The 23,340-nt window shown below is 42.5% G+C and overlaps 1 pseudogene; it reads left to right on the top strand.

The window, feature by feature from the left end:
- LOC143798974 (carbohydrate sulfotransferase 14-like) overlaps window positions 1-12,134 on the top strand; it is a 45,650-nt pseudogene extending 33,516 nt beyond the window's left edge.
- Window positions 12,135-23,340: the final 11,206 nt, after the last annotated feature.

Below are 23,340 nucleotides of genomic sequence, written 5' to 3'. Positions count from 1 at the left end.
TATTGATACTTAACAGTGATCTTATTCAGAAGCCGATAATCAATACATGGTCTCAAAGAGCCGTCTTTTTTTGAGACAAAGAAAAACCCAGCTCCCAAGGGAGAAGAAGATGGACGAATATGTCCCTTTTCCAAAGACTCCTTTATATATTCCCGCATAGCAGCATGTTCCGGCACAGACAAATTAAACAAACGACCCTTTGGATATTTACAACCCGGTATCAAATCTATGGCACAATCGCACTCACGGTGCGGAGGTAACGACCCAAGCTTGGGTTCGTCAAAGACGTCTTGATAATCAGAGAGGAACTCAGGGACTTCAGAGGGAATGGACGACGAAATAGAAACCAAAGGTACGTCCCCATGAATACCCTTACATCCCCAGCTCAACACAGACATTGCTCTCCAGTCCAAGACTGGGTTGTGAGACTGCAACCATGGCAATCCCAGTACCAAATCGTCATGTAAATTATACAGCACCAGGAAACGAATAATCTCCTGGTGATCCGGATTGATACGCATGGTTACTTGTGTCCAGTATTGTGGTTTATTATTAGCCAATGGGGTGGAGTCAATCCCCTTCAGAGGAATAAGAGTCTCCAAAGGCTCTAAATCAAAACCACAACGATTGGCAAAGGACCAATCCATAAGACTCAGAGCGGCGCCAGAGTCAACATAGGCGTCCGTGGCAATGGATGACAAAGAGCAAATCAGGGTTACAGACAAAATAAACTTAGACTGAATGGTGCCAATGGAAACAGACTTATCAAGCTTCTTTGTACGCCTAGAGCATGCTGATATAACATGAGTAGAATCCCCACAATAGAAACACAATCCATTCTTCCGTCTAAAATTCTGTCGCTCGCTCCTGGACAGAATTCTATCACACTGCATACTTTCTGGCGTCTTTTCCATAGACACCGCCAGATGGTGCACCGGTTTGCGCTCCCGCAGACGCCTATCAATCTGAATAGCCATTGTCATGGACTCATTCAGACCTGCAGGCAAAGGGAACCCCACCATAACATCCTTAACGGCATCAGAGAGACCTTCTCTGAAAGTTGCCGCCAAGGCGCACTCATTCCACTGAGTAAGCACAGACCATTTACGGAATTTTTGGCAGAAAACTTCAGCTTCGTCTTGCCCCTGAGATAGTGCCATCAAAGTTTTTTCTGCCTGAAGTTCCAAATGAGGTTCCTCATAAAGCAAGCCCAAGGCCAGAAAAAACGCATCCACATCGCGTAACGCAGGATCCCCTGCTGGCAATGAGAAGGCCCAATCTTGAGGGTCACCCCTGAGCAAGGAAATCACAATCCTAACCTGCTGAGCAGGGTCTCCAGCTGAACGAGACTTCAGGGACAAATAAAGCTTACAATTATTTCGGAAATTCTGGAAGCTAGCTCTATTCCCTGTGAAGAACTCCGGCAAAGGAATTCTCGGCTCAGATACCGGAGCATGTACCACAAAATCTTGTAAATTTTGTACTTTCGTGATGAGTTTATTCAAACCCGCAGTTACACTCTGGAGATCCATTATTGTCAGGTGCACACAGAGCATACAGAGATTAGGAGGAGAGAGAGAAAAAAGACTGCAGCAAGGCAGACTGGAGGAAAAAAAAAAAAAAAAAAAATTCCAGCAGACTTCTTATAACTCTCCTTTCTCAACCTGGGTCTTTAACACTTTATAGGCCGGTCAAACTGTCATGATCTCTGCAGGCAGCGATAATAGCAAGCCTATAGAGGGACAAGCTCTCGGAAGATGGAACTATACTGACCATGAACTAAGCCTGCCGCGCAACTAGAAATAGCCAGGTAGCATTTCCTATTTATCGCTAGATGCCCAGCTCTGGCCTAAGACCTAAATAGCTAGCAGAGGGAAATATAAGACCTGGCTCACCTCTAGAGAAATATTCCAAAGAAGACAGTAGCCCCCCACATATAATGACGGTGAGTTCAGATGAAACAACAAACGCAGCAGGAAAATAGTCTTAGCAAATTTGAGGTCCGCTTACTAGATAGCAGAAGACAGATAGTATACTTTCATGGTCAGCAGAAAAACACTAACAAAACACCATCCAGAGATTACCTTAAACTCTGGCATTAACTCATAACGCCAGAGTAGCAATCCCTGATCAACGAGAGCTTTCCAGACACAGTAACAAAACTTCAGCTGTGAACTGGAACAAATAGGCAAAACAAAACATGGACAAAAGTCCAACTTATCTAGTAGTTGTCTAGAAGCAGGAACAAGCACTGAGAGGCATCAGATAACATTGTTGACCGGCAAGAAACCACCAGAGAAATGAGCTTAAATAGCGACACCCACTACTGATGGAACCAGGTGAAACAGGAAAGAGGATGACAAGTCCAATTCCACAAGCGGCCACCGGGGGAGCCCAGAATCCAAATTCACAACACACATGCTTAAATCTGATCGAGAGCATGCCAAGAAGGATTCATGTAGTGTTGAAAACCAAAGGTGGATTTACAAAATACTAACAAAATAATACAAATTTTAACCCCTTAGGGACAGAGCCAATTTGGTACTTAACCCCTTCACCCCCAAGGGTGGTTTGCACGTTATGGACCGGGCCAATTTTTACAATTCTGACCACTGTCCATTTATGAGGTTATAACTCTGGAACGCTTCAACGGATCCCGGTGATTCTGACACTGTTTTCTCGTGACATATTGTACTTCATGATAGTGGTAAAATTTATTTGATATTACCTGGGTTTATTTGTGAAAAAAAGGGAAATTTGGCGAAAATTTTGAAAATTTCGCAATTTTCCAACTTTGAATTTTTATGCAATTAAATCACAGTGATATGTCACACAAAATACTTAATATGTAACATTTCCACATGTCTACTTTACATCAGCACAATTTTGGAACCAAAATTTTTTTTTGTTAGGGAGTTATAAGGGTTAAAATTTGACCAGCAATTTCTCATTTTCACAACACCATTTTTTGTTTAGGGACCACATCTCATTTGACGTCATTTTGAGGGGTCTATATGATAGAAAATACCCAAGTGTGACACCACTCTAAAAACTGCACCCCTCAAGGTGCTCAAAACCACATTCAAGAAGTTTATTAACCCTTTAGGTGTTTCACAGGAATTTTTGGAATGTTTAAATAAAAATGAGCATTTAACTTTTTTTTCACACAAAATTTACTTCAGCTCCAATTTGTTTTATTTTACCAAGGGTAACAGGAGAAAATGGACCCCAAAAGATGTTGTACAATTTGTCCTGAGTACGCCGATACCCCATATGTGGGGGTAAACCACTGTTTGGGCGCATGACAGAGCTCGGAAGCGAAGGAGCGCCATTTTACTTTTCAATGCAAAATTGACTGGAATTGAGATGGGACGCCATGTTGCGTTTGGAGAGACCTTGATATGCCTAAACATTGAAACCACCCACAAATGACACCATTTTGGAAAGTAGACCCCCTAAGGAGCTTATCTAGAGGTGTGGTGAGCACTTTGACTCACCAAGTGCTTCACAGAAGTTTATAATGCAGAACCGTAAAAATAAAAAATCATATTTTTTCACAAAAATGATCTTTTCGCCCCCAATTTTTTATTTTCCCAAGGGTAAGAGAAGAAATTGGACCCCAAAAGTTGTTGTCCAATTTGTCCTGAGTACGCTGATACCCCATATGTGGGGGTAAACCACTGTTTGGGCGCATGGGAGAGCTCGGAAGGGAAGGAGCGCTGTTTGACTTTTCACTGCAAAATTGACAGGAATTGAGATGGGACGCCATGTTGCGTTTGGAGAGCCACTGATGTGCCTAAACATTGAAACCCCCCCACAAGTGACACCATTTTGGAAATTAGACCCCCTAAGGAGCTTATCTAGAGGTGTAGTGAGCACTTTGACCCACTAACTGCTTCACAGAAGTTTATAATGCAGAGCCGTAAGAATAAAACAAACATTTTTTTCCCACAAAAATTATTTTTTAGCCCCCAGTTTTGTATTTTTCCGAGGGTAACAGGAGAAATTGGACCCCAAAAGTTGTTGTCCAATTTGTCCTGAGTACGCTGATACCCCATATGTGGGTGGGAACCACTGTTTGGGCGCATGGGAGGGCTCGGAAGGGATGGAGCGCCATTTTGAATGCAGACTTAGATGGAATGGTCTGCAGGCGTCACATTGCGTTTGCAGAGGCCCTAATGTACCTAAACAGTAGAAACCCCCCACAAGTGACACCATTTTGGAAAGTAGACCCCCTAAGGAACTCATCTAGATGTGTTGTGAGAGCTTTGAACCCCCAATTGTTTCACTACAGTTTATAACGCAGAGCCATGCAAATAAAAAATATTTTTTTCCACAAAAATTATTTTTTAGCCCCCAGTTTTGTATTTTCCCGAGGGTAACAGGAGAAATTGGACCCCAAAAATTGTTGTCCAATTTGTCCTGAGTACGCTGATACCCAATATGTGGGGGGGAACCACTGTTTGGGCGCATGGGAGGGCTCGGAAGGGATGGAGCGCCATTTTGAATGCAGACTTAGATGGAATGGTCTGCAGGCGTCACATTGCGTTTGCAGAGCCCTAATGTACCTAAACAGTAAAAAAAAATCACAAGTGACACCATTTTGGAAAGTAGACCCCCTAATCAACTCATCTAGATGTGTTGTGAGAGTTTTGAACCCTCAAGTGTTTCACTACAGTTTATAACGCATAGCCGTGAAAATAAAAAAATAAAAAATTTCCCCCAAAATTATTTTTTAGCCCCCAGTTTTGTATTTTCCCAAGGGTAACAGGAGAAATTGGACCCCAAAAGTTGTTCTCCAATGTGTTCCGAGTACGCTGATACCCCATATGTTGGGGTAAACCCCTGTTTGTGTGCACGGGAGAGCTCGGAAGGGAAGGAGCACTGTTTTACTTTTTCAACGCAGAATTGGCTGAAATTGAGATCGGATGCCATGTCGCATTTGGAGAGCCCCTGATGTGCCTAAACAGTGGAAACCCCCCAATTATAACTGAAACCCTAATCCAAACACACCCCTAACCCTAATCCCAACGGTAACACTAACCACACCTCTAACCCAGACACACCCCTAACCCTAATCCCAACCCTATTCCCAACCGTAGATGTAATCCAAACCCTAACCCTAACTTTAGCCCCAACCCTAACCCTAACTTTAGCCCCAACCCTAACTGTAGCCTTAACCCTAACCCTAGCCCCAACCCTAACCCTAGCCCCAACCCTAGCCCTAGCCCCAACCCTAGCCCTAACCCTAGCCCTAACCCTAGCCCCAACCCTAACCCTAGCCCTAACCCTAGCCCCAACCATAACTCTAACCCTAACCCTAGCCCTAACCCTAGCCCTAGCCCTAGCCCTAACCCTAATGGTAAAATGGAAATAAATACATTTTTTAATTTTTTTTATTTTTCCCTAACTAAGGGGGTGATGAAGGGGGGTTTGATTTACTTTTATAGCGGGTTTTTTAGCTGATTTTTATGATTGGCAGCCGTCACACACTGAAAGAAGCTTTTTATTGCAAAAAATATTTTGAGAGCTATAATTTTTCCATATTTGAGTCCACAGAGTCATGTGAGGTCTTGTTTTTTGCGGAACGAGTTGACGTTTTTATTGGTAACATGCTCGGGCACGGGAGATTTTTTGATCGCTTTTTATTCCGATTTTTGTGAGGCAGAATGACCAAAAACCAGCTATTCATGAATTTCTTTTGGGGGAGGCGTTTATACCGTTCCGCGTTTGGTAAAATTGATAAAGCAGTTTTATTCTTCGGGTCAGTACGATTACAGCGATATCTCATTTCTATCATTTTTTTATGTTTTGGCGCTTTTATATGATAAAAACTATTTTATAGAAAAAATAATTATTTTGTCATCGCTTTATTCTGAGGACTATAACTTTTTTATTTTTTCGCTGATGATGCTGTATGGTGGCTCGTTTTTTGCGGGACAAGATGACGTTTGCAGCGGTACCATGGTTATTTATATCCGTCTTTTTGATCGCGTGTTATTCTACTTTTTGTTTGGCGGTATGAGAATAAAGCGTTGTTTTTTGCCTCGGTTTTTTTTTTTTTTTTTTTACGGTGTTCACTGAAGGGGTTAACTAGTGATATAGTTTTATAGGTGGGGTCGTTACGGATGCGGCTATACTAAATATGTGTACTTTTATTGTTTGATTTTTTTATTTAGATAACGGAATGTATTTATGGGAATAATATATATTTTTGTTTTCTTTATTTAGGATTTTTTTTTTTCTTTTTTTTTTTACACATGTGGGAATTTTTTTTTTTACTTTTTTACTTTGTCCGAGGGGGGGAAATTACAGATCGTTGATCTGACAGTGTGCACAGCACTCTGTCAGATCACCGATCTCACTTACAGCCGTGCAGGCTGCAGCTTTCATCTGCAGCCTGCACGGCACCCGGAAGTAATCCCTGCAGGACCCGGATCCAGCCCCGCGGCCATTTTGGATCCGGGGCCTGCAGGGATAGGAGGTAGGAGACCCTCGCAGCTACGTGATCACATCGCGTTGCTCCGGGGGTCTCAGGGAAGCCCGCAGGGAGCCCCCTCCCTGCGCAATGCTTCCCTGTACCGCCGGCACACCGCGATCATGTTTGATCGCGGTGTGCCGGGGATTAATGTGCCGGGGGCGGTCCGTGACCGCTCCTGGCACATAGTGCCGGATGTCAGCTGCGATAGGCAGCTGACACCCGGCCGCGATCGGCCGCGCTCCCCCCGTGAGCGTGGCCGATCGTGCTGGACGTACTATTCCGTCCTTGGGAATTAGGGCCCACCCCACATGGACGGAATAGTACGTCCAATGGCAGAAAGGGGTTAATGACCAAGCCAATTTTTACAATTCTGACCACTGTCACTTTATAAGGTTATAGCTCTGGAATGCTTTAACTAACATATTCCACTGATTCTGAGATTTTTTTTTGTAACATATTGTACCTCATGTTAAATGGTAAAACTTATTCGATATAACTTGGATTTATTTATGAAAAAAAAATGGAAATTTGGCAAAAATTTTGAAAATGTTCAAACTTTTAACTTTTGTACCCTTAAATCAGAGAGTGGTGTCACACAAAATAGAAAATTATGCTGCTGAGGGGATGAAAACTTAATCTCCGAGCAGTCATAAATATTCGGAGACCACCCGAGCGTGCTTGGGAAAACCCGATCAAGGAGTACACTCGCTCATCACTAGTTAATAAATAACATTTCCACCATGTCAACTTTACATCAGCACAATTTTGGGAACATACATTTTTTTTTGGTTAGGATGTTATAAGGGTTAAAAGTTGACCAGCGATTTCTCATTTTTCCAACAAAATTTACAAAACCATTTTTTAGGGACCACCTCAAATTTGAAAATACCCAAAAGTGACACCTTTCTAGAATCTGCACCCCTCAAGGTGCGCAAAACCACATAGAAGAAGTTATTAACCCTTCAGGTGCTTCAAGAGAACTAAAGCAATGTGGAAGGAAAAAATTAAAATTTTACTTTTTTCACAAAAAATTTACTTTGGAACCAATTTTTTTTATTTTTACAAGGGTATTAGGAGAAAATGAGCCACAAAATTTGTTGTGCAATTTCTCCTGAGTACACCGATACCCCATATGTGGGGGAAAGCCACTGTATGGGCGCATGGCAGGGAGGGAACACCGTTTTACTTTTTGAACGCAAAATAGGTTGGAATCAATAGTGTGCACCATGTCACATTTGGAGACCCCCTTATGTACCTAAACAGTGGAAATGACCCCAATTCTAACTCCAACCCTAACCTCAACACACCCCTAACTCCCTAACTCTAATTTCAACCCTAACCATAACCCTAACCACAATCCTAACCCCGGCATACCCCTAACCCTAATCCCAAACCTAACCCTAGCCCAACCCTACCCTTAACCCTAGCCCCAACCCTAACCCTAGCCCCAACCCTAACTCTAGCCCAACCCTAACCCTAATGAAAAAATGGAAATAAATGCAATTTTTAAATTTTATTATTTTTACCTAACTAAGGGGTGATAAAGGGGGGTTTGATTTACTATTATTTTATTTTGATCACTGTGATAGGGTGTATTACACTGATAAAAATGCCAGGTGCTGGCCAGCGGATCTCGGCGGGCGCACTGCGCATTTGCCTGCCATTTTCTTCCTGGAAGAAGATACCACCAGCAGGGGGACATCACAGTGGGATGCGATCACATCAGAGGAGAGAGAAATTAAACGGGAAATAGGATTTTTTTTGCTGTCGCCATTATTCCATGAATAACGGTGATCGCAACACTGGGGTTGGTGAAAACTGACCCGAAACATGTTCTCCGTGTCTCCGCTACCCCAGGTAGCCGAGACCCTGGAAAATTTCCGACGCTGGGGGCGCAGTACACTTATTTCTTAGCGCCATTATAAAGTGGCACTGAGGAATAAATGCCTTTAACTGCCATTAAAAGACATATCAGCAATCGTTAAAGGGTTAATTTACATTTTTAGGAGCAAAACAATAACAATGTAGTGACAGGACAAGCATCTGCATAACTGATCACATGCTAATTAGTTGCAAGTCAAATCTTTTTATGCTGATAACGTGCTGCATTCATCTTTCCTTTAACTGTGACCAAGTTTCCTGTGATTTTGTAGCTCACACATCCCCAAAACATCAGCGATCCACCTCTGGGCTTTACAGTAGGAATGGTGTTCCTTTCATAACAGGCCTTGTTGACCTCTCTCCACATGTAATGTTTATAGTTGTGGCCAAAAAGTTAAATTTTGGGCTCATCACTCCAAATTACCTTGTTCCAGAAGTTTTGAGGCTTGTCTCTGTGCTGTTTTGCGTATTGTAGGCGAGATACTTTGTGGCATTTGCACAGTAATGGCTTTCTTCTGGTGACTCGACCTTGCAGCCCATTTTTCTTCAAGTGCCTCTTTATTGTGCATCTTGAAAAAGCCACACTGCTAGTTTTCAGAGAGTCATGTATTTCAGCTGATTTTATTTGTGGGTTTTTCTTTGCATCCCGAACAATATTCCTGGCTGCTGTGGACAACATTTTTGTTGGTCTACCTGACTGTGGTTTTGTTTTTACAGAGCACCTGATTTTCCATTTGTTTATCACAGTTTGAATGCTGACTGGCATTATCAATTCCTTGGATATCTTTTTGTATCCCTTTCTTGTTTTATACAGTTCAACTACCTTTTCCCGTAGATCTGTAGACAATTCTTTTGCTTTCCCCATGACTCATAATCCAGAAACATCAGTGGCTGGATGAAAGATGCAAGAGTCTGTCTGGATCCCAGAAATTCATTCAGCTTTTATGCACACACTATGATAACAAGCAAACAGGTCACAGGTCAGGATGTTACCTTTAGTGGCTATTCAAACCCAGGGTATGTGAACTTTTGATCTCGGTCATTTGGATGTTTTGGGTTGTCATTATGATTTAAAAAGAGAAAGCTCAGTAATTTGACAATAAATGGCTTAACCAAACCACTAACCATGAGTGGAGAAAAAGTTTTGGTGTTATCATTCATATTCTCTGAAAAAAGGCCAAGAAAGCAAAAATTCTGCCAGGGTTTGTAAACTTTTGAGCACAACTGTAAGTAGACAATTTGGTTTGATCCATGAATTGAGGAAGACCGCGACGTCATCGAAGGTCCTTTGCTCAATGCATCCTTAGAAACGGAGGCCGTCGCTTGCACCGCTGAGAGCCGCGGGCCGTCGGAGGGTAAGTATATCCCATATTTTTTTTATTTTTATTCTTTTTTTTACATGAATATGGATCCCAGGGGCCTGAAGGAGAGTCTCCTCTCCTCCAGATCCTGGGAACCATACAGGACTGCCCCCTGCACACGCCGTAGCCGGCGTATAAGACGACCCCCGACTTTTGAGATGATTTTCAGGGGTTAAAAAGTCATCTTATATGCCGGAAAATACGGTAGACGCAATGGAGAGTGTAATGGATTCTTAAGTTGAATATATTGCAAGAGTTACATGGACTTATGGCCCATAAGTTGGTACCCAGTGACTGTAGTATGCCCAGATTAAAAAAATATTGCAAGTAGCTCTTCAGAGAATCCTGAAGCGATTCAGAAGATGCTTTTAGAATTCTGTAGAGGGCAGGTTTCGTAGGGGTGCCCCCTTTAGACTAATAGAAGTAAAGTGTTGCTGTCCTTACCGTCAGCACCAGATAAGGATTAAATAGAGCTATATGGGCATTGGTGCACTCACTTTTGCCAAGACTGCTCTAGGTCAACAAGCATTATGAATGACCAGCTTCTGAATGAAGTACAACTGCAAGGTGAAAAATTGCCTACAGTTGAACTTCTTAACTGCTATTGAACATCTGAACTTGGTATTGACCATGCTAGAGAAGAATGCGCTGATGCGAAAACCCAGCAAATGTGATCTGTTCAGAAAGACCATTGAGTACCTGTAACATGTGTTGAATAAAGAGGTCCCATGGATTCATAGATATAGATAGTGCAATAGTATGCCATGTTCAGTCCATTAGTAGCAAAAGCTTATGGTGTGCCTGCAGTGTGGATAAAGAACATGGGCAATAAGCTGAAAACAATGAATGGAGAACAGGAAGTGTCCAAGGTAAAGAATCCAACTTAGTGAAGGTGCTATACTTATTATGGTACCTCATGCCAAAATTGTTGGTTGTGACCTTTTGTTTGGGATGGTAGAGAATATGGTTTACCGCTTTAGGAGTGATCTACTTTGGACCTTCAGAGCAAAGCATTTATTTTTATGTTTTTTCACTACTGCCCTTTGAGGGCCGTAACATTTTTATTTGACATAACTGTATGAGAACTTGTTTTATAAAGATTTATTTATTAATGGTACCATTTTGAAGTACATATAGCAAATTAACCAATTCTTATTAAATCTTTATAGGAAGGAATAGAAAAAAAACTTCAATTTTGGCAGTGTTTTTTTACATTTTAAATCTCACACCATTCACAGTGCTGCACAAATAAGAGTGTTATTTGCATTCTGTGGGTCTGTAAACTTATTATTATTATTTTATTATTTATGTTTTACTACTTTTATACTATATGTCTCATCTCTACCTAGATCTGATCAAGCTTTGCCTGTATCAAGGAAATCTGTCAGCAGGACTCCCCTTCTTGACAGATGACTACTTTGCCTGAGGTAACGGCATAGAGGCAGTAAGTCAAGCAGGAGGAGGTGGCGCTGGGCGGTGAACTGAGCTGGAGTCACAAAGACTTCAGATCTACAATAGCTTTTCAGCCTCATCTGACTATCCATTAAAAAGCTGATTTCTCAGTAACAGAGGAACGGACTTGGCCATGTAATGGTATTTCTAACTAATCTTTGAAAGAGCTACATACACTTATAATTAGTTGAGTGGGTGATTTAATGTTATTCCATTTAAGTCTGCAAAAGTTGGGCAGCCAGGGATTAGGCTGCCATCACACTAGCAGTATTTGGTCAGTATTTTACATCAGTATTTGTAAGCCAAAACCAGGAGTGGAACAATTAGAGGAAAAGTATAATAGAAACATATGCACCACTTCTGCATTTATCCCCCACTCCTGGTTTTGGCTTACAAATACTGATGTACAATACTGACCAAATACTGCTAGTGTGACGGCAGCCTTAGTCTGGCTGAGACCTGTAGTTCCACTAAGCCAGACTTATGAGTGTTTGTGCTGTCCAGCAGCCCAGTAGGTGTAATTGTCTCAATGCTGTGGCCAATGGGGCCCACCAGACCCTACTTAACTAGAGCTGAGCGAATTTTTAAAGATTTGGTTCCAATTATGATCACAGCCAAACGTCGTTGGAGTCTTGGGAGTAGAAATGACCAAATATGTTTGGAAGCTCCCTGGATGGTGGTGATTTGCTTATTATCCTGTTAATGACCCTGCTTTTTCCTGACCTTGTCTGATCTGTGATCCCTCCTGACTTTGGTCTCGGCCTTTTTTATCTTGTTATTTGTCTGTCATTCTAGTGTCTGACCTCGGATAATCTACTCACAACAGTTTAGTTTTATGATTCAGTTCCAGCTTTATCCCTTCTTTTACTAACCAGGCTTTGTTTGACTTTTCTCGAATCATTCTTGGTCCAGAGGCCATCAGCCCCTCTTTTGAAGCAACCCAGGGGAGCCAGTTGTAAGTCCAGGTCTCTGTACCTCTGGTTTAAAGGGTGAATGCCAGGGTTCCTCTGGGATCTGCCAAATAGAGTAGCTAGCACCAAGTCTTCCAGAGGAAGTCTTTTTGCGCCAATAGTCTATGACATACTTGACACCATAAATGCACTGTTTGAAAAAAAAAAAATTTCTTTTTGTGTCACCATATTTTCATAAGTTTAATATTTTTCAGACAGCAGAGCTGTGTGAAGGCTTACTTATTTTTCCATCACAAGATATAGTTTTCATTGGTACCAATGTACAGTATATACAAATGTTGGCTAATTTTTTATTAAACTCTTATGTCATTAAGGGGTCAAACACTGGGGAGATTTTTCAAAACCAGTAGAAGGCAAAACTGATGCATGTGCCCATAGCAATGAAACAGTGTGAGGCTATGTGCCCACGTTGCGGATTTGTGTGCGGATTTTTCCACATCGTTTTTTAAAAATCCGCAGGTAAAACGCACTGCATATTACCTGCAGATTTACCGCGGATTTCTTGCGTTTTTTGTGTGGATTTCACCTTTCATTTTACTCCTGCAGATTCCTATTGAGTTGCAGGTGTAAAACGCTGCAGAATCTGCACAAAGAATTGACATGCTGCGCAAAATACACTGCTGCGTTTCCACGCAGTATTTTCCGCAGCATGTGCACTGCGGATTTGGTTTTCCATAGGTTTACATGGTACTGTACAATGCATGGAAAACTGCTGCGAATCCGCAGCGGCCAATCCGCAACGCCAAATCCGCAATGTGTGCACATACCCTAAGGCTATATATGAAACACAGTCATACAGTACATACCTATATACAGGGCAATATTTGGATTTAATGCTGCCCTAAGTACTCTAAGTCGTGATGCCCCCTACTGATATGTCAGACTAAAAGTGCCCATATTTTTAGATAGCAGTTAACCCCTTCCCGACATGTGACGGTATAGTACGTCACATGTCGGGACCCCCGCTTTGATGTGCGCTCCGGCGGTGAGCGCACATCAAAGTCGCGACATGTCAGCTGTTTTTTACAGCTGACATGTGCGCGCAATAGCGGCGGGTGAAATCGCGATCACCCGCCGCTATTAACTAGTTAAATGCCGCTGTCAAGCGCAGACAGCGGCATTTAACTACCGCATCCGGCCGTGCGGCCGGATATGAGCGCATCGCCGACCCCTGTCACATGATCGGGGGTCGGCGATGCTCCTCCATTGTAACCATAGAGGTCCTTGAGACCTCTATGGTTACTGATTGCCGGTGGCTGTGAGCGCCCCCATGTGGTCGGCGCTCACAGCACACCTGCATTTTAGCTACATAACAGCGATCTGATGATCGCTGTTATGTAGCAGAGCCGATCGGGCTGTGCCTGCTTCTAGCCTCCCATGGAGGCTATAGAAGCATGGCAAAAGTAAAAAAAAAAAGTTTTTAAAAATGTGAAAAAAATAAAAAAAACATAAAAGTTTAAATCACCCCCCTTTCGCCCCAATCAAAATAAATCAATAAAAAAAACCAAAAACCTACACATATTTGGTATCGCCGCGTTCAGAATCGCCCGATCTATCAATTAAAAAAAAGCATTAACCTGATCGCTAAATGGCGTAATGAGAAAAAAATTCGAAACGCCAGATTTACGTTTTTTTGGTCGCCACGACATTGCATTAAAATGCAATAACGGGCGATCAAAAGAACGTATCTACACCAAAATGCTATCATTAAAAATGCCAGCTCGGCACGCAAAAAATAAGCCCTCACCTGACCCCAGATCACGAAAAATGGAGACGCTACGAGTATCGGAAAATGGCGCAATTTTGTTTTGTTTTGTTTTTTGCAAAGTTTGGAATTTTTTTTCACCACTTAGGTGAAAAATAACCTAGTCATGTTAGGTGTCTATGAACTCGTACTGACCTGGAGAATCATAATGGCAGGTCAGTTTTAGCATTTAGTGAACCTAGCAAAATAGGCAAGCAAAAAACAAGTGTGGGATTGCACTTTTTTTGCAATTTCACTGCACTTGGAATTTTTTTCCCGTTTTCTAGTACACGACATGCTAAAACCAATGATGTCGTTCAAAAGTACAACTCGTCCCGCAAAAAATAAGCCCTCACATGGCCAAATTGACGGAAAAATAAAAAAGTTATGGCTCTGGGAAGGAGGGGAGCGAAAAACGAAAACGGAAAAACGGAAAAAGCTCCGGGGGTGAAGGGGTTAAAGTCCCCCATACACCAGACTAATGTCGGCCAAACTCGCTGGTATCACCGAGTTCGGCTGACAGTCTAAGGGCGCCTGCAGACAAGTGTATGAGAAATCGCCTGTGTTTTATACAGAGAACTTGAACAATTTTTTTCTAATTTTCATAGGATTTTAATCGATGTGCCATCCGTATGTCCGTTTTTTTATGTCCGTGTGCGATCTGTTTTCATGCAACTACTGTAAAACATGTACATGATCACAAACAGTTTTCTATGTTTATAATAGAAATCTATCTGTAAAAATTGGATGCCACTTGGATATTTGTAATCAGATCTTTTTCTCACACCCATAGACTTCAATGTGGGAGTCTCAGCCGAGACCTTTGTATAAAGTAGTGCATGCTGACATTTTTGTTCTTATGGACTGTCAGACAGAGAAAAAAAATTGTTCGTCTGAACAGCCCTATTACATAACATTGAACAGTGCCCTGTCTGTGTTCGATCTAATGAAAAATCAGACAGCAAATGGACGATTTATTTTATGCTCTTGTCCGCATGAGCCCCAAGGCTACATTCACACATCCATTGTGATGTTAAAATCCAAGAGAAACAGACCCATTTTTCCTCAGGTGTCATCCTAGTTTGTACCTATTTGCTTCTGTGTGTGGAGGTGTCCTTACTTCCAAGCCAATAAAAAACCTTTGGAAGATCACGCTTTGACTCAAGTTTATCACTAAAAGGCCTCTTTCACACTTTCGTCTTTCAGCTCCCGTCACAATCCGTCGATTTTTGAGAATGCAGGATCCTGCAAAAAAATTTGCAGGATCCTGCATTTTCTCATAGGCCGGCGTCACACTGGCGTATTGCATCCGATGCGAGAGCATCGGATGCGATATGCTAATAACCCTCGGCTCCTGCTCGCAGCAGAGCAGGAGCCGAGTGTCATACGTCTGTGCTCCGATTCTCTCGCACAGGGAGGATCGGAGCACAGCTGTGGGGAGGCGGAGAAATGAATTTCTCCATATCCTCCATTGCCGGGGTCCGCTCATAACGCACGTCACTCGGATGATATCCGAGTGGTGTGCGCTGTCTCACTTGCACCCATAGGCTTATATGGGTGCGAGTGAGCCCAGAGTTTTCCTCGGTCCGAGACCATCGCAGCATGCTGCGATGGTCTCGGACCGAAGAAAACGGCCGACAAAAAGTTGGCTGCTGGGAGCTGCCCCATATCTTAACATTGGTCCGAGTGCAATGCGATTTTTTATCGCATTGCACTCGGCCGTTTAAAATGCCAGTGTGACGCCGGCCATAGACTTGTATTAGCGACGGATTGTGATGGATAGCCATCCGTTTCATCTGTCCTGCACTGGATCCTGCGTAAAAAAAAAACGGACCGTCGGGCAGGGAAAACGTTCAGAGGAACTTTTTTTCTGCACGTCGGAAAATCGGTCAGCGACGCATCCTGCGCTGCCCGTCACTGGCTACAATGGAAGCCTATGGGCGCAGGATGCTTCGCTGCTTATGAAAAGCAGGAATCCAACGACGGGTCCTGTCTTTTCAAACTAAACATGCGTGGCAGAATTTCCCGTCAGGGAAATTCTCTCTCGCTCGCTCTCATTCTCTTTTTTACTATTGATGCTGCCTATGCAGCAAGGCGGCCGACAAGGGAGGGAATGTGGTGATCTGGCCAGTTGAGCAGTATGAACGGGAAGCATACAAACAATTAAGGAACAAAGATAACTATTCTAAACTTTCTAATAGTCCTTTGTGTGAATTTGCGGACAGGCTGCATAATATATTGCATTTGGCCTTTGAAATGGGTGTGATTCCTAAAAAAGTACTTGATGGATTGATAGTGAAATTTCCTAAAATCCCCACCCTATACTTACTTCCAAAAATCCACAAAAATCCGGTTGATCCACCGGGACGTCCGATAGTCTCTGGCATGGGGGGGTTATGTGATCCGGTTTGCAAGTTTATTGACCATTACTTGAAACCATTGGTAGAGACCTTGCCCTCCTATGTCAGAGACTCTTCGGACGTCCTGGTGAGAGTGGATGGTATTACCTTGGAACCAGATGTGTGGCTGGTGACCGCAGACGTCGAGTCCCTCTACACTTCCATTTGCCATGAGGATGGAATAAGAGCCGCCCGTTTTTTTCTTGAAATGAGTAATCTGGATCAATTATTAATTGATTTGATTTTGGAGTTATTGGATTTTGTTTTGAAACATAATTTTTTTACTTTCAAGGATCGTTTTTATTTGCAGGAGCGCGGCACTGCCATGGGTGCGGCATGCGCGCCATCGTATGCCAACCTCTTCCTTGGGTATTGGGAGAGGGAGGTTGTGCATTGTGACGGTGCGTGTGCCGCCGACCATGTGCAGTGCTGGCTCCGCTATATTGACGATCTCTTGATTTTTTGGAATGGATCCAGAACTGATTTGGAAAGATTCATTAAAGATTTAAACCAAAATCCGTACAACATCAGGTTGACTTACAAAATTGAAAAAAGTGCCATAGATTTTTTGGATATCCTGATCCTAGTTGATCAGGATGGCACTATCCAAACGGACATTTTTCGAAAGAAAACATCAGTTAATGCGGTCCTGCACGCATCCTCCTCGCATACACAGGCAACCAAAAAAGCAATTCCAATAGGCCAGTATTTAAGGGCAAAACGCACCTGCTCCACTGAGGGGAGATTTGAGATACAGGCCGGTGACCTGAAGGAAAGATTCCTAGATAGGGGTTACAGCCATAGAATGATCAATAATGGATATTGCAGGGCAAAGAACACACCGAGGGAGAAACTCCTTGTTACGACACGAAGGACACGGGAGGACAATTTTAAGACGAGATATATTTCGACTTTTAATTGTCGGTGGCATTCTATCCGACAAATTCTTACCAAACACTGGCCAGTACTAATGACAGACCCAGTGTTGCAAAAGGAAATTTCATCAGCCCCTTTAATGACAGCTAGACGTAGTAAAAATTTAAAAGATCACTTGGTTAGGAGCCACTACACAGCAAAAATAAAAAATCCCTTCGGTGCCTCCAAACAAAGATGGGGATGCTTTCCGTGTGGAGATTGCCTTGCATGTAACAAGGGCAATATAGTTAGAGGGAATTGTTTTTCTTTGGTGGATGGGACTCGGTCCTTTGCGGCCACCAGCTACATATCCTGCTGTACGGCATATGTCATATATTATGCAGTTTGTCCGTGTCATAAGGTTTATGTCGGTTTAACTTCGAGAGAACTACGTATTAGGACCAGAGAACACGTACGGGACAGCATTGCGGCAGAAGAGGTGGATGACCTTTCGGTTTTGAAAACAATACCAAAACACTTTAGGGTGTATCATAATTCGGATCCAAGAGGGTTTAAGGTTAAAGGTATTGATAGGCTCCACTGTGGTATTAGGGGGGATAACATCAAACAAATTCTGGCCCAAATGGAATCCAAATGGATTATTGAATTAGGAACCATGTCACCTGATGGGCTAAACGAGAAGAATAGTTTTGTGCCATTTTTGTAATCCCTGTTTTTTATGTTTTTGTAGTGTGATTTTAATATTCTTCTTTTTATATTTTGTATACTAGTAGTAGGACTATCTTTGTTCTACATATGAGACTCTGATGATTCTTACCTCAACTTCTGTCGAAAGAAGATCCATCCTCAACCTCCTCTTCTTCTCTCTGGTGATCATTGGAGGGTGACTACTCCTGAAAAATGAAAAATTATGAAAAAAGAAAAAAGATATTACATGGACAATTTGGAAGATTCTACACCGCTCCCTATGGACTTCAATCATAGCATTAATGCATGGAATATGATTTCAATGCATTTTTGTGGACTTTATTTTTGAAAAAATAAGGTTTATGAGTACAATTTGCATAAACATACATTTTGCTCACGTTTTATTATTTTATTTTTTGGTTTTTATATGTGACCCAGACATGGTATTTTCATGTCGATTATTTTAGGCACCCTGTAATTAGGGTGCTTTATGTCACATATGCATATGCACTTTAAGATTTTTTATTGCATGAGCATATTTAGTATCCTGCTCATGTTTATATAATTGACACAGCAGCACTTTGCACTTTTTCTTGTGAGATACCTATATAAGGTGACACACTATATGTGTACACATATATGCACACTTCATTTATTTTTTAGAAGTATGTTTCACATATATTTTTTGTGGACTTTAGTGGTTCACAACCTTGTACTTTTTTTTTTTTTTTTTTTTTTTTTTTTTTTTACTTTAGTTCTTTTCTTTTCCTTATTGCCTTATTGCTTTTTCAATTATTAAGTCTGGGCATGTACATGTTTATTTTATAGAGATAACGCGGACAAGTGCATGCGCGGTTGATATTTGTCCTTCATATTTGCCTTTTTTTCTTTTGGGTTATGGAATGATAGTACATAAGTGCTATCTTTCTAAAATGGCGCTGATACGCATATATATAGTGGCCTATTTTTGACCCTATATGTGCATTTTGATTTGGCATATCTATTCTGATGTGATATGCGCACGCGCGGTCTTTTTTTCATCTCCCTATAGCACACTTAATGTTACCGTTTCAAAATGGTGCTGATACGTGCATGCGCACTTGCCCAACCCCCCCCCCTTTTTTTCTGACCCTTACGACGTGGGTAGATATTTTTGATAGGACTATTGAAACAGTACTGACATATATGTGGCCATCTATATTCGCTTCACATTTGTGAGGTATGGACGGACGGTAACTTTAGTGTGACCTTTTTAAAGATGGCGCTGATATGCGCACGCGCATTTGTCCATTTTTCTCACAATGTGGGTTACTGAGAGAGGGTGTTTCCAGTAGGGCTTCATAAAAATGGCGCCGATATGCGCATGCGCGATCACATATTCGTGCCCTCGCATTGAGCGCGGCCTCTCTGAAGCTGCGGCGCGTGTTTAATGACATCTATGAGGTATTTCCTCTAACACGCGCCGGAACTTGAGTGCCGGACCCGATGCAGGTGTGGGCTGAATATGGCGTTCCCACATGCGAACATCATTGGCAAATTGAAAAATCACAGGGGGTTTTTAAGGAGGTAAGGTGAGGATGGGACACACACTCCCCTTGAGAAAGCACGTGAGTTGCGAAACGCGCGTCGGGGCGTTCCCACAGCGGCAACCATGACGGGTAAGCACTGATAGAGAACATTTCCTAATGGTTTTTTGTGCTTTTATGGTGGTTTCAGCTCTATTTATCCGGGTAAAATATACTATTTATCTGCCTTAAAGGATTTCTTATGAGCTTTAGCACAGAGATATATTCTTCATCAAATAATGTTCAAGACCATGTTAATATTTGCTGCTTGGTACGGAATTTAGACTGAGTCCTTTTCTATATATCCTCACATAGTATGATGTATTAATTCTTTTAAAAATGTTTTTTTCAATAAACTTTATTGATTTTATATTGTGTAGTATGGTGGTCTGTGAGTACTTTGTACTCATTTTTTGGTAAAAAGTATACAATCGTCCACTATTTTTTGGATTCTTGGTATAGATTGAGAGGAGTGATCATAGTAATGCTCCTGGCTAAGATTAAATATTTATGCTTTTTGTATCTTTATTTTGATATAACTGTGATTTAATTGCATAAAAATTCAAAGTTGGAAAATTGCGAAATTTTCAAAATTTTCGCCAAATTTCCGTTTTTGTTCACAAATAAACGCAGGTAATATCAAAGAAATTTTACCACTCTCATGAAGTACAATATGTCACGAGAAAACAATGTCAGAATCGTCAAGATCCGTTGAAGCGTTCCAGAGTTATAACCTCATAAAGAGACAGTGGTCAGAATTGTAAAAATTGGCCTGGTCATTAACGTGCAAACCACCCTTGGGGGTGAAGGGGTTAATAGATTCTAGATTTCTGGGCCAGCTGAGGGCTTGAGTTATTAGTCTGAGGGACAAATATCCATGGCCCTTTCCAAGCCTATTAAGATCAACCTGCAGCTGTCTGTTTAGCCTTTACTGGTTATTTAAAATAGGGGGGTCTGCACATCATTTTTTGTGGGGTCCCCCCTTTTTAATAACCAGTAAAGGCTAAACAGACAACTGTGAGCTGATATTAATAGGCTGAGAACCTTTATGGATATTGGCCCCTTCCCAGAATAATGGCCCCCAGCTGTCTTTTTCCCTCAGCTGTTTATTTTAAATAGGGGAACCCCATATAATTTTTTTGGGGGGATACCACCTTTTTAGTAACGAGTAAAGGCTATCCAGGAACCTGTGAGCTGTTATTATTCGGATGTGGGAGCCAGTGCCAGTGCTCATTAGCAACACTGGCTCAAAGCTGTCTGCTTTTTTTAGTAATGTGATTTAATTCTGGGTGGGTTTCAATGAATGGATGGATATTTACACATGGCATGGATTAGAATAGTCTACACTGACTTGCATTGATTTTGGACTGTGTGTTGTCTAGTATCACACAATTATATTGATTCCATCCAGCCTGTTGGGTAAACTAGTTACCTAAATGTTTACTGATTAATTTAAGGGATTTAAGTTATTTTTCTATCCACATTTGTTTGTGGGGAAATTGTAATGCACATACCCCCATTATGCTCCCTTTTGCAGCCCCCTAGGCTTTACAACGACCATTTTACAGCACCCAAGTTCAGGTCCCTATTGACTTCTATTGGGTTCGGGTCTGGGGTCAAGATCAGGGTGAAGTTCAGACCCAAACCAAACTATTCACTTAAGTTAGGCCAAACCTGCTGAACCCAAACTTCCACGAGTTTGCTCATCATTAATTATAATTTGGCACATAAGTGTCATGTCGGACGCTGTTCACACTAAGGCGTCCGACAGACAGCAGTAATTCCACTTACGTCCACTACACGCTCAGTGGCGTCGGCTAGATTTTATCCAGCTTGCTCGGGGTTAATCTAGCTGGTAATCAGGTTGGAGGCTGGGTCACGCCCACGGCCTTTAAATAGTCACGCTGGACTTTGGGCATCGCCGATTACAGCTTGAGCTTTATGCCTGGTGATCCCGGTCTGGAGTGGTGGTCTCGTTGTAGGAATATCGTATCTGGTGGTGTATAATCCTTTGTCATATTCCTCCTTCCTATTTGTATTTGTTTTGCCCTGTGCACATTATAGTGTATTCCTGTGTGTCTGCGGCGTGGTGCGTTTTTCAGTTTTCCCTGTCTGTGCTTTCTGTGGGTATTGGTGTAGGGTCTCTTCACTGGGTGGCGGGTGGTGGTTTCAGCTTAGGGCTGAAACAGGAGTCAGGGTCAGGCCTGGTGGCCCAGACATGCACACCTTTAGTATAACTTCTGGGAAAGGAACAGACAGGGTTTCCCTAGCCTGAGGGATATTGCAGGGGCCCGGGTAACCAGCCTTAGTCTACCCAGTTCCCCCGTGACATTATAAGTGGCCCAAAAGAAAAAAAAAATATATATATATATATATATATATTTTTTGTATGTCATGGATCCCATGACTTCCATAAACTGCCAGTTGAGGGCACTGTTCTTACAGGTCACTGAATTGAAGGGGGCAGTTCAGCAACAGGGTCTTGTAGTATCTAATGTGCAAGTGGAAACTGCAGGTAGAGTTGCAGAGCCAAAAATCCCTTTACCTGAGAGGTTTGCTGGGGAAGGCAGTAAATTGTTGTTTTCCGTGAAGCTTGCAAATTGTATTTTCGTATGCGCCCGCTTTCCTCAGGTAATGAGGCTCAGCGTGTGGGCTTGGTTTTGTCATTACTGAACGGAGACACCCAAGCATGGGCGTTTTCATTACCTTCTGATTCAGCTGCATTTAACTCAGTAGAGAGGTTTTTTTTCTGCTCTTGGACTCATTTATGATGATCCTGACAGATTGGCTCTAGCAGAATCTAAAATACGCACTCTCTGCCAGGGGGAGCGAATGGCGGAGGATTACTGTTCTGAATTTCGCCACTGGGCGGTGGACACGCAATGGAATGACCCGGCGCTGCGGAGTCAGTTTGTATGTGAGGTTTCGAGAAGGGTTAAACAAGCCCTTCTGATGTATGAGACTCCTGCTTCTCTAGAGTCTGCCATGAGTCTTGTTGTCCGCATTGATCGCCGTTTGGGTCAGGGGGCGCTAGAGATGCCGCCTATGGGGGAGGTTGTAGGTGCACATGAGGTTGCTGCAGGTGAGCCCACAGAGCCTATGCAAATCGCAGGGGTGTCACGTCAGCAAGCCCCCTCGCTCAGGAAGCAGGGACTCTGTTTTTCCTGTGGTAAAAAGGGGCATTATGTAAATGCTTGTCCTCTGTTTTCTAAAAAAAAGCGCAACGGCAGAAATCTACTAAGCTCAGAGGGTGTGGAGGAGGCCAATCTGAGCTTATGCATATCCTCCATGGTGGTCTCTCAATGTAGGCTCCCTGCCAGAGTTATGGTCGCTGGCAGAGAGCTGCCTATCACTGTTTTTGTGGATAGTGGTTCGGCCACTAATCTCATTGATGAGGAGTTTGCACGTACGGCCGGGTTCACGGTCAAAAAATTGCCTCATCCTATCCGGGTGGTCACCATCAATGCTACCCCTCTCCCACAGGGGGAGATTACTGAGTTTGTGGCTGAGGTTAAACTCCACATTGGGGTCCTACATTCTGAGCAGGTTACATGTAGGGTGCTCAGTAATCTTCCTGCACAAATGGTTCTGGGTTTTTCCATGGTTATCTATGCACAACCCGGTTATTGACTGGAAAACTCAGGACATAATTCAGTGGAGCGGATTTTGCCAGGAGAATTGCCTGGCCACATGTGTGTCCGCTGTGACACCAAGCATTCCTGAGTCACTGCTGGATTTCGCGGATGTGTTCTCAGTAGTGTTGAGCATTCCGATACCGCAAGTATCGGGTATCGGCCAATACTTGCGGGTATCGGAATTCCGATACCGAGATCCGATACTTTTGTGGTATCGGGTATCGGTATCGAAACAACATTAATGTGTAAAATAAAGAATTAAAATAAAAAATATTGCTATACTCACCT

This window comes from Ranitomeya variabilis, chromosome 1, assembly GCF_051348905.1.
Source record: "Ranitomeya variabilis isolate aRanVar5 chromosome 1, aRanVar5.hap1, whole genome shotgun sequence".
Classification (NCBI taxonomy): Eukaryota; Metazoa; Chordata; class Amphibia; order Anura; family Dendrobatidae; genus Ranitomeya; species Ranitomeya variabilis.
The sequence above is the reverse complement of the archived record's forward strand: the minus strand, read 5'-3'. Positions and strand labels throughout refer to the sequence as shown.